At 35.7% G+C, this 12,266-nt stretch overlaps 1 pseudogene; it reads left to right on the plus strand.

The window, feature by feature from the left end:
* LOC122355341 overlaps positions 1-12,266 on the plus strand; it is a 55,663-nt pseudogene that overhangs the window by 32,983 nt on the left and 10,414 nt on the right.

The following is a 12,266-nucleotide window of genomic DNA, read 5'->3' on the forward strand; positions in this document are numbered from 1 at the left end:
TTAGGCATACAGCGGCTTCATTTAAACTGACAGCAGGTCAACAGAGAAGTAATAAACGGATATTACATTCCACCTGTGAAGGACAATAGGATGTCTATTTAAAGGTGTAAGCAATTTCAGACTTTATTTTTATTAATTGTGAAAATATATGGTTGGTCAAGCCACTTTTTATTAAACACTTCATCCTCTCTTCCATTAGTCTGCCCCAAAATATAATGTTGACAAGTCGGGCTGGTTGAGATGTTCAGGCAGAGCAAAAGTTTTGATGTTGGTATACTGTTAATACTTAAGGGAAATCAACCTGAAAATGGACGAATTATGTCTTTGCGTATTAAGTTGTTTGTAGTAATTGTATTATCATCAAAAGCACAATGCAAGCAAGCTATATGCATGCTATGCTACAGGTATAACATGTATACTGTATGTGACCTTTGAACTGGCTCTTTCAGGACCACCGGAGGCTCCGTTAATGGTGCGTCTGAGTGTGACCGGCAGCACGTCTCTCACTGTTAGCTTTCAGGAACCTGCCAGCATGAATTCGGCCGTAGTGACCAAATACAAAGGTCAGTGCAGCCTTAATGCGCTTTGTCTGTATTACAAATGCATATACCAGACCTTTTTTGTGTAGTTTTACTTATTAAATTTTACCATGCAAAATACAGAAAAATATATCATTTTTACACCAACATATTAATTGAATTTAATTGAGAATTAAGTAACTTAATTAAATTGATTAATTACAGTATCATTGTTACAGTATTAGCATCTGTTTTTAACGGATGAGGCATTTGTTCATATTGTTCATCATTTAATATTCTACATTACTTAACTAACAATTAGTTTGAAAGGGTGGAATAGATATGTTTTTTTTACTTTTATTATCAGTTACAAATATTTTCAACTGATGAAAAACAAGCAAACAAACCTTTTTACTTAAAGTCATATCTAGGCATCTGAATATTATGGAGATTTGCAGATGAGATCTTTTATTCATATTATTTGTCCACTCACTTATCACATAAGATAATGTAAATCATCTTTTGTAATATACTTATATAGATATTCAAGCTATGATGTTGTTTTAGCTGTAATTTGATGTTATACTGGTCCAGTTTCTTTCTGCTCTATTTAGTTTCTTCAGAGTACTCATTTATTGATGTTCTCAGCTTTTAACTCTATTTAATGTGCGATGACGTCTGTTGCAGTGGAATGGAGCTGTTTGAAGGACTTCTCTTTATTAGCCGGAGAGATGATCCTCGAGAATCTGCAGTCCCTGAAATGCACAATAGCAGGTCTTACCACGGTAAGATAGATTTACTGCACAGTCTTTGCTGTGAACCAGAGAAAGATGCTTCGAATCACATAGTCACGAACAGAGAGAAATCCTTTTTCAAAATGTAGTCTCTTGTTTACCGACACAAAGATTATTATGCGTTCATTCACTGTACAGAAAAAAAAACTTCTCTGAAGCTTTTTGCAAGGTAAAAAGTAAATAATAAATACATTTTAGTAAATAATGCCCGTAATTTTATCCTTTAAATGCATACTTCAGGTCTTTAGTAACCCTTGACTTCATTCGCTAGCCTCTCTCTTTTTCATTTTTTGAACTTTTTTAGTATTTCTCAATCTATTCATTATTATAAACAATATAACATGGAATAACAATTTAAAGTAAAATGTTTTCAGATTAATTTAGAAACATGAGGTTTATAGTAGTGTCTTTTTTTCTCAATAACGGTTACACATGGCCTACGCAACTTTCGTCTGGCATAAAAAAAAAACTGCATCAGGTTCCGTCTTTTGTGTTTTCTCACATGTAACAAACATTTTGATACGACAGATGAATAATATGAAAAAACACTTATGAAGAGTTCTGATACAGTGCGCAATGACCTTATATTTTCCGTGCACAATAATTAAATATCTGATAACTCCTTTATTCTTTAGGTGGCACTGTTTGATAGACGATGATTTGATGTTTCACTCATAATTACCACGGTCATTAAACTGGCTTGAATGATTTTACTAAAGAGCAATTAATGTATACAATGAAATATAAATTTTACTGTCATTTGATGGTGAATGTAGGGAATATGCTGCCAGCAATCAAAATAATTTTGAAGTCTTTGAAAATTATAGAGAATATGGTTGATATTGCGAATATGAGCCAGATACTGAACGTATTGGGAATGATGGCAGTGATGGAAAAATCATCTGCTCGAAATCGAATCTTCCAAGTTTCAAAATGTAACGAAATATGCTTTGTCATTCTTTTGTAAACATTATTAAAATATCAAGAGAGTTTTGCTATTGCAGCTAATCCATCCATGTTGAATATATAGGTCCGGGTTGCTAAAGACCCAAATATGTAAAAATGATTGACGAAACATTCATGCATGTAAGGGTTAAATGTAAATGGTAATAAATGAGGAACTACATTACTTTATTATTTATATAAACGTGTTTCTATTTATATAAAACATACATTATTTTAGATAAATATGTGTAATTATTTTAAAAAACTAAATACTAAAACTGTTAAATAAGAGCCTTGAAGTACAGTTGTGGATCATAGAATCTCATTTTGCATAGTTCTGCACTTTTCTGTGCCTTTTTATAGTGTATATAGTATAGTATCGTTGAGCAAGTCTGCAGTAAATTATTATGTGAACTGCACTGAAATGCTTGTTTGTTGTGTAGTAAGTGATTTCTGAGATATTTTTCTGTTTTTAACAGGGTAGACAATACTACGTTCAAGTCTCCGCCTACAATATGAAAGGCTGGGGTCCGGCACAACCCTCTCAACCTCCCTCTGCTGTTCCCTCCAGTAAGTTCTGCAAAGCAGCCACAGTTTCCCAAGCCCCGCATCAAAGGATAATTTATAAAAACGCACACTACAGCTCCAAACATCATAATTCTCGAACCTTTAAGCATTGCGTCAGCATAGCTTTTTTTCCTTCTAATTCAAATGTCAGGTCTGTAAAAAGGAGAGAAAATTGTATTGATTGTAGCCAACATCCTTGGATGTAGGACCGCGCTATTATTTAACCATCACGACATCTACTCACCCAGCCGCATTTATACTCTCTGGATCTGGCCTTGAGGTTCATTTTTCAAATAAACGCTGCAAAGAAAAACCAACTGTCACAGGGTGACAAGTTTTGCGTCAGGAACCAAGAATTATAAAACTGCATGTATGCAATGCAAGCACGGAGAATTGTTGAAATGACTATTTATAATAAAATAGATTTGAAATGTAATTTAATTTGACATCTAGAACACGTCACAAAACTCAGTTCAGTGTAACATCTCTGTCTTTTAGACTGGAAGGACTGCGATGGGAGAGAGAGCCGGAGGAGAGGTCACATTGAGGCTATGGAGAGGCTTTTACAGCAGGTTCGAGCCACACACCAGCACTACTGCTGTGGAGGTACACACTCAGAGTCATTCGCATACATACACAACCAACTCTAAGTGCAAGCACACTATCTGTACACAAAACTGGGATCAAGAAATTATGAGATGTAACAAGACAAATGCTGTTCAGACTTTCTATTTATCCAACAATCCGAATTAGAAAATATGGTTTCCATAAAAATATTTTTTTAACATTGATAAAACAAAAAGGTTAGCAACAATTCAAGAACATACCAGAAAGCTTTCTGAAGGATCCTTCTGACTCTGAAGACTGGGGCAATGGTCACTCAAAATTCAGCTTTTCCATCACAGGAAGGAATTAAAAAATATATTAAAATAGAACACAGTTATTTAAACTGTAATAGTATTTCGCTATTTGTACTTTTTGTAAGCACAAGAGATTTTAAAAATAAAAAAAAACTATTGCCTTGGTGTGCATCAAACATATTTCAGTTTTATGAGCTTGGATTGATTAAACAATCGTACTGAGAATGGTCAGCATCCCCATTTGTCTTAAAGCACCATGCTTATGATTTCTGATGTCAAACTGGTCCACCTACCTTCCTTCAGAGCATAATAAATCGCCAAAGTAGCGTAGGTGTATGTAATCATGTTTTGAAAGTTTCTGTAATATCTCTGCTCTCCCATGAGCCTGAAAACCTATTACACTGTAAATGGTTCCAAATATTGGGAATCTCAACCACGCTGCATTGTCATCAGTGGAGCGGGACAAATTTTAGACCAGATTAATTCTAAGAGATTAAGTGATTCTACACAGTCAGTCATGAACCAAACCTTCTCCATGGTACTTTTACCAAGTATATATATACTTGTATGTGTATATATATATATATGTGTGTGTGTGTGTGTGTAAACAAAGTTAGACAGAGATTGCTTGATTTTGAATATATATGCATATGTATCTATCTAAAAGTAGACTGAATATCCTCTGAATCACAGCAGGAAGTTCCATTGTGAAATTCTCCAGATGACTTCATCCTCATCATCTCTGTTTTTTTGCTCAGCTGGTGCTCTTTTATTTGCTTTCTTTATTGTGTTCGGTCTTTCCCTCGTCTGTGTCTCATAATGCTCTCACTTTTCTCATCTCTCTCTACCCATCTCTCTCTCGCTTCCACCCATCTGCCCACTCACCAGAAATTCCTCCCTCCCATCATCCTCTCGTCTTCTAAGTCCGCACTTCTTCCACTAGATTAACTTTGTATTAAAGTGACGAAATGAAGCATGGTCGAAGTGTTTTGACTCAAGTACGGCCATCCAGAGCAGTATGAATACACTCTCACAGCATTCCTGCTGCCTGCCCTCCTACGCTCTTCACGCGAGTAGCCAGGCACGGGAGGGGGACGTGTAAATAAATAATGTTTTAATACATTTATCCATTTTAGATTTTAACATCTATGTGTCAAACATGTCATCCGTATAGTGCAGCACTGTAAATCACAGGCCTCAAGCACAGACACCTTTAAAACGAGGCAGGCTGGACGTAGCGTGAAGCGTAGACAGTCTGCTTTGGCCTCAAGCCCACTCTCTAACCCAGAGGCCGGCCGCCGAGGTATAGAAGAACGCTGTTCCTGGTGCTGACAGTACAGCGCTGCTCACAAACAGCAACTTCATTAGCCAGCTATGTAGCCGGCCGCAAGCAGGGGGGGGGTGAGCAAAAAAACGGCATCACTCATCTGTTTAGAAGTCAACACTAATGATGTCAGAGCGATGGCTGCCAGCGTCGCAAATTAATTTTTTTGAATTGATTCTATGAGAAAAACACTGTATGGGAGTTTTTATCGATGTGGAAAGCTGGAAAACAGTAGAAAACTATGCAAAAATAACACATCTGTCTTTCTCTGTTTTGATTTAGAGAGAATAAAAAAAATTACGTTTTCTGTTTCTGTAAAACATCATACCACATAAATTTATAAAAATAAAAATATAATGTATGATCAGACCATAATTTTTTTATAATAAATAAAAATAAATAAATATTTTTAATATATAAATATTTTTAAAACCCGCATAAATGCAACTTTTAAAAAACTCTGTTGAATAATATTAATGGTAAATATGTGCAGAGTTTTTGTCTTGTGTAGTTTACGGTGTAGATAATAAAACTTGTTTGCATGGAATATTTATTGAATAGTAAAAAAAAGTCTAAAAATACTAAAAATAAATAAATAAATAATGTAATACATTTTTAGTTTTTCGTACCATACATACTGTCAAATATTTGTATTTTATTTAAAAAAAAATAAATCTGATATAATGTAATGTGTTTTATAATTGTGTGTGTGTGTGTGTGTGTGTGTATACAGTACACACATGCACATACATACACACACCCACACACAGTATATAATCTTTGAAAAAGTCTTTGTCTTATTCAGGTTTGCTTCTACATATATACTGTTCATACATATACATATATACTTTATAATGTTCAGTGCTTTGATACAACCTGTGTTGTTAAAAGCGCTATATAAATAAAAATGATTGATTGATTGATTGATTGATAGTGTACAATGTCACGTTTTAAATGTAAGCTAGTATTGTGTGAAATGCAAAAAATAACAGAATTAGCAAACTAGAATAAATATCTTAAGAATTTAATCTTGTTTTAATCTAAGAAATTTTGAGAAATTTACTGGAAACAAGATAAAATAAATACTGATTATGAAATTTATTTGCAATATGTGTGCATTATATGTCACTATAATCCTGCATGTTGGCAGAGTCCAAGTATGTAGCCAAGTTATTTTTGGAGCGACAGTGTTCGAAAATAAATCTGCAAAAATTAATCAGCATCGGTACAATGACACCACTATAAAAACCGCTGTGAAAAAAATGCAGCTCGTTTAAGCAGAGGTTATCTTAATTTATGATGTGTATATGTGGAGTTGAGAGGTTGCTCTCAAGCCGAGGGGTGTGTGTGTTTGTGTGTGTGTGTCGTGCACACAGCTCCCAGTGTTCCTGCATGAGACACAGCAACACCCACACGCACAACGCGATCGCTCACACGCACACCTCCGCGCGCTCCGCCGCCGCGGCTATGTAAGCGCTTTCAGTCAGCGAAGGCCTGGAAAGTCTGGCCACGATCGTTATGGATGATCTCGCTTGCTCTCGTATGTTGAAAAGGGTCCGTTGACCCCCGCTAAATTAGTTAGAAAATGAAGAATGCTACCAGAGCTCGTTCACTCACCTCATTTCATGGTTGCACTCACTGTGCGGTAGACAGATGGATTGCCAAGTCATTAATCAAAGGCGATCCGTTTTTTTTTTTTTTTTTGCTTTGCTTTCATAAATGAAAAGGCATTTCTTTATTTATTTAGTGTGACAGTTTGGCGGCACGGGAGGCCAATGCACTCATGTCTTATAATCTGCTTGTCAAAGCCAGTTAACCTTCTGAGGGAGAAATAAATACAAATTCTGCACTCAGCTTATCAACACGTGCAATGGCTCTATTTGTGCAGACTACTGCTGAACTTAAAAAAAAAACATTAAAAATGTTAAAACGGATTTAATGCGTTTCCAAAGTGGATAATTACGTTCTCACTTCTACTTGTTGTGATATAAAATTGCAGTTGACATCCCAACCTTAAAATCTGGTTGCGATATTCCAGTGTATGTAATCAAACTTGACTTTTATTTTCAGTAGGGACCTAATTGTCTTGAGATTCCAGTAAGATTCGGTGTTGCGGTTTTGAAGTTACGTTATGCCGATATCTAGCCAAGCAGGAAACAATCACTGTGCGCATTTAATCACGTACTGTTAACAGTCGCCACTGTAGGGTCAAAGGGCCAAGGGTTAATCTTCTTAAGGGACTTTTAAGACGCATTATTCCTTGAGGGGTTTGATAGTGGAAAATCTGCCTTCCTACCTCCCTTTCAAGCCCCTCCGGTGGAGACACGGAGACTAGGGTTAGCGTGATTGCTCTCACGGTGACTCGCTCGCCTGACGGCCACTTTCACGCTGTAAACAGCTTCTCAGCCAAATGGATTGTTCCGTCTGCCCTGCTGTTTACACGGGGCAATTACGTGACGCTTAATTTCATGAAAACAGGGACGTCTGAAGATTGGCATCGCTGAAATGTGGGCTGATATGGCTGCGCTTGAAGCGGGAGATACGCAGCTGAAATGTTCCAGATAACCGGTTTGTCGGTGGCCTGACTCCCCCCAAAACCCCTCTCTTACACCCCTGAGGCTCTTTCACTCTGTCTGTCTTCAAAGTTCCACACGTTTATTCCTTCATTCACCATGCTGTTTGGACCGTTTTGCTCTTTACAACGATGTTTTTGTGTCTTGAAGAGTGTTTTCAAGCAATTCCGAAATGTTAATCTCCAGAGGAGGACCAAAGCTACATGTTAATCCTTGGGTTCTCTGAACAACTAGTCAATCTTAAAGGGTTAGTTAACTCTAAAATGAAAGTTGTGTTATTAATTACTCACCATCATGTTGGCGAGCATGTTACAGGTTGGGAGTTATTCATGACAGAATTTTCATTTTGAGGTGAACTAACCCTTTAAGGAAACCAAAATTAATCCCAAGTATGATTAAGACCAACTAAAGTATGATTTTTCCACTCTAGGTCTCTCACACTATCTTCACTCTCCCACATGAGTTTATATATTTTATTGTTTTCAGCTCTTTGTTCATCTTGACTCCATTTCTTGCCTCTTTTTTTTCCCCCCAGACACATCAAAGTTGCAGAATCCAAGTCGTAAACAGTCAGTGTCCCGAAGCCTGAAACACCTTTTTTTCATTCCTCTACTAAATTTGTCAAGAGTCTCAAAAGGTGGTATGAGCCTATTACAAAAATAGATGGCACTTTCCACAGACAGATTAATTGATTTCACATTAGTTTTATTAAAGCATTAGAAGCATATTATTGTATTGTTGTACATTTAGAAGTGCATGAAAGTAGTTTCGAATGCATGTAATGTTTTTTATCAGCCTTAAAATGGTAATTTGGCCTTTTCCACCTTTTTTTGATCTTTTCAACTGAATACAGCAATTAGAATCAAACAACAATCATGATTTTTAAAGAATCTTTCGAATTAATGGTTAAAGGCCAGATTTACTAACAGCTTGCACCAACTCAAACTGTCTTTTGGTGTTAAAATAGTACGGTTTAGTACGGATTTACTAAAGAATTAGCGCTGAAAAGGCGTGAGCACAGTTTTTTGCCCCTGTTCTTATTAAATATGCATTTGTAAGAGATTCCTTTTCAGAAGCAAAATTTATGGGAAATTTTATTACTCACGTTTGCGTTCATGAAATGATTGATATTTGCACCTTTATTTAACGGCATAAAAAGCATGTTTTAAAGCAGGTGTTGCTATTGTGCTGCTATTGGTAGGTTGTATATTATGGAAATATTATGGAAAAGTGTTCTTAATGTGTGGCATGCAAATAAATCATGCACAGAATTTCCCTCCCAGTGTTTTTTTATGTAGTTGCACTCCTACTCTAATTTACACTTTTGAGTAAATCTGGCCTAAATAACTACATTTTGCCTCTATAATGCCTTTATTGATAATTGTCATTCATTTATAATTAATTGTGATTTTAAATTCTTAGTAAAAACTTTTGACTTTTGTCTATTATTTATTTATTATTTATTATTTATTGTATAATTATAATTTTTTTAATTGCTAGAAAATGTCAAACTTTTTAATAAACTTTTTCTAATGAATAGAAAATAAAACCATTACAACGTATTATTACAATTCACCATAATATTGCTTTATTTTACTGTTCACTTTTAAGTTTTGGTATTTCTGCTAATGAATATATGTAAAATATAAATGTAATATTTCCTTATTTTATATCAACTTTCAAAAACTCTATCACTAAATATTTGCTGAAGTACAACAAAAGAGCCCTTTTTAGGAATCTCAGAGCCTGTTTTGTACTCTATTCTTGGAAAGTGCCAAGCCTTATAGAATTAACATTATAGCTGAATATGCTGAATTCACCTTTTCTGAATAGGTTCTCTTGGCTGTTTTTTTTTCAGGGGAGTTTATATAGCATCAGTATTTTACCATAAGGACAGTCTGCTAGTGACTAATGAGGATCAGATCCCCATAGTGGAGGTGGACGACTCATACAGCAGCTCCCTCATGCAGGACTTTCTGTGGTTCACCAAGGTATGCAAAAACATACAGTCAACCGCGACATTAAGCAGCGGAGAGGTCAGCGCGGAGATACTGCACTAAAGTAACATGCGTTTTGTTAACGCTGAACTGAAACATACATTTTCAATGTTTTCCTTATACATCTCTTTGACAAGCGCCAATATTTTTGTTGGTTTCTTCTAAATGCAGCCTGCGGTCAGCTTAGCGTCCTAAATATATTCTGTCAAAGTGAACAGTCACCACACTTTTGACGTTAGATCACAAGGCGTTGTAATTAGCCCATCATTACAAGGCTAAAGTGGTGTGATGCAAGAAGCAGAGAGAGTCTTTGCAGAATATAGCTCTTTGTTTGATGGCCAAATACTTCTAGATTTTATGGTGAGATTGGAGGTAAAGTTATACTCACGGAACGAGTCTTGCAGCATTTTAAGCGCTCATGTCTGAATCCAAATGTTTATTTTACAACATGTCTCCTAATGTGCAACTAAAAAAATGAAAGTTCATCAAGGTAGATTTTGATGTTGGCTTGATAAACCTTGTGTCCGTGTTTAAATAGTTTGAAGGTTAAACAGTCACATAAACAGGCAGGCACAGATGGTTTCGCCTCCAAGAATAATGTGCTTTTCCATCTAAAGAACCTTATAGCAGGGATGTTGCCTCACTGAAGATAAAGCACTCTGGCATTCATGCTCGGACTTTGAATGATGTCGAGGAATTAGGTAAATAGCTTCCTCCAACTTCACAAGTGTGCTTGTGTGTTTATTTTGCAGCTGTCCTGTATGTGGGAAGACGTCCGGTGGCTGAGACAGAGCCTGGCAGTCTCCACCTCTTCCTCTTCTACTCTGCAGTCCAGACAGAAGATGCTGGCGGCCGCGGGCCAACTGCAGGTTTGCCAGCCCGCGATGAGCCTTGCTAACAATTTATCACTATAATGGGATTTGATCTCAGTACAAATTGAAATTGAGTGGGATAATCTCTTCTGTGGGATTCTGAGAGGAGTGTGTGCCTGTGTTTGCGTTTGAGCATATTTCATATTGCATAACAATTATTTCGGCCAGCATGCACTACTCAACTGGTTTTTAGTAAAATAATGCAACTGAATTAAAATAGTATTCATTTTTACTTCTGTCCAATACTTATACAATAAAATTCTTATCTATGTAATTATAATATTATAATATAATTTTATTTGTTTTATTTTTTTATTTTGAGATAATTACACAACATTAGTCCAGTCCAACATTCTAGAAATACTTTGCGATTTGTATTTCTTTTGTCATAAATAAAAATCCCAATGATATATTAAAGAAGGCCATATACTATATTATATATTATCGTTCCATGGTGGTGTTAATGTCACAGCTGAAATAAAATATGTAAACTGGGACCACAAAATCTGTGTACATTTTTTCAAAATTTTCAAGATTTAATAAATAAGCTTTCTGTTGATATATGGTTAGGATAGAACGATAGGTCGCAAAAAAAAAATCTAAATACTGTCAAAATTGCCTTTTAAAGTTGTCCAAATTAAGTTCTTAACAATGCATATTACTAAAAATTTAGTTTTTATATATTTATGTTCAAAAATTTACAAAATATCTTAATGAAACATGTTATTTACTTAATATCCTAATGATTTTTACCATAAAAGAAAAATCTAATTTTGACGTTTTAACATCTAATTTTGACCCATACTACGTATTTTTGGCTATTGCTAAAAATATACCCTAGGGCCTTAAAGGCTGGTTTCGTGTGGTCCAGAGTTGCATATAAAAAGATAACAATTGTTTTATAATGGATATTTGACAAGCAGTGGGTTAAAATATTTTCTATTTCTCCAAATAGAATCTTTTAGGCACTCACAATTTGGGCCGAGTCCACTATGAGCCCATTAAGGATCGTCATGGGAATGTGCTGCTTGTGACTGTGAGGGAGATGGATAGCCTCTATTCCTTTTCAATGGGAAATGGATGCAGGTATCCAAATTGCAGAGTCAGAGAAAGTCTCTGTCCACTCCTGAGGAACCATATGCCCTGGACATCCTCCTCATAACCATACAGGTAATTATAGCTGTGTCCTGACTCAAATGTCAACTTTTGCACCATTAGTCTACAGACATTAATGATACCTCAAATAGTAAACCGTAAATTTTTATATTCAGAAAAAGAATGCAATTTAAACTGTCATTTTGATTGTAGGACATTCTGGCCTATCAGAGACGAAGTCAGCACCGCTGTCCTCAGGGCTTTATCTTGGTTACTTGAAGCTCAGCAGCTCTGTGGACCAGATCAAAGTTCTGGTTCCTCAACGTATGCCCAACATGCTCTGCCACACCAAGATACGAGACAACTGGAATGTGTCAAGGTTAGCATTGTTCTGAATTCTGAATGTGTCTCACAATTTGGAATTATTTTTTTGAATTCTGAGAAAAGAAGTCAAACTTACTGTACCTTTTATTTTGTGGTGGAAAAAGAACTGAACTGCGAGATGTACCTTTTAGTTACCTTTTTACCTAAACTTCCATAGCTAGTCCTACAAACTTGAAGAAAACTGACCTGGGATGTTTAAATGAAAATGCTAATAATGTAAAAAAGTAATACAACAAAGAGAATTTGTTGGGCCTGCTTTAGGCAAAATGTAATATTCTGAATATATAAAACTAATTAAACAAGCACACGAGTGAGAATGTGTTCTCCAGATACTTTT

The sequence above is a fragment of the Puntigrus tetrazona genome, chromosome 12 (genome assembly GCF_018831695.1).
Source record: "Puntigrus tetrazona isolate hp1 chromosome 12, ASM1883169v1, whole genome shotgun sequence".
NCBI lineage: Eukaryota > Metazoa > Chordata > Actinopteri > Cypriniformes > Cyprinidae > Puntigrus > Puntigrus tetrazona.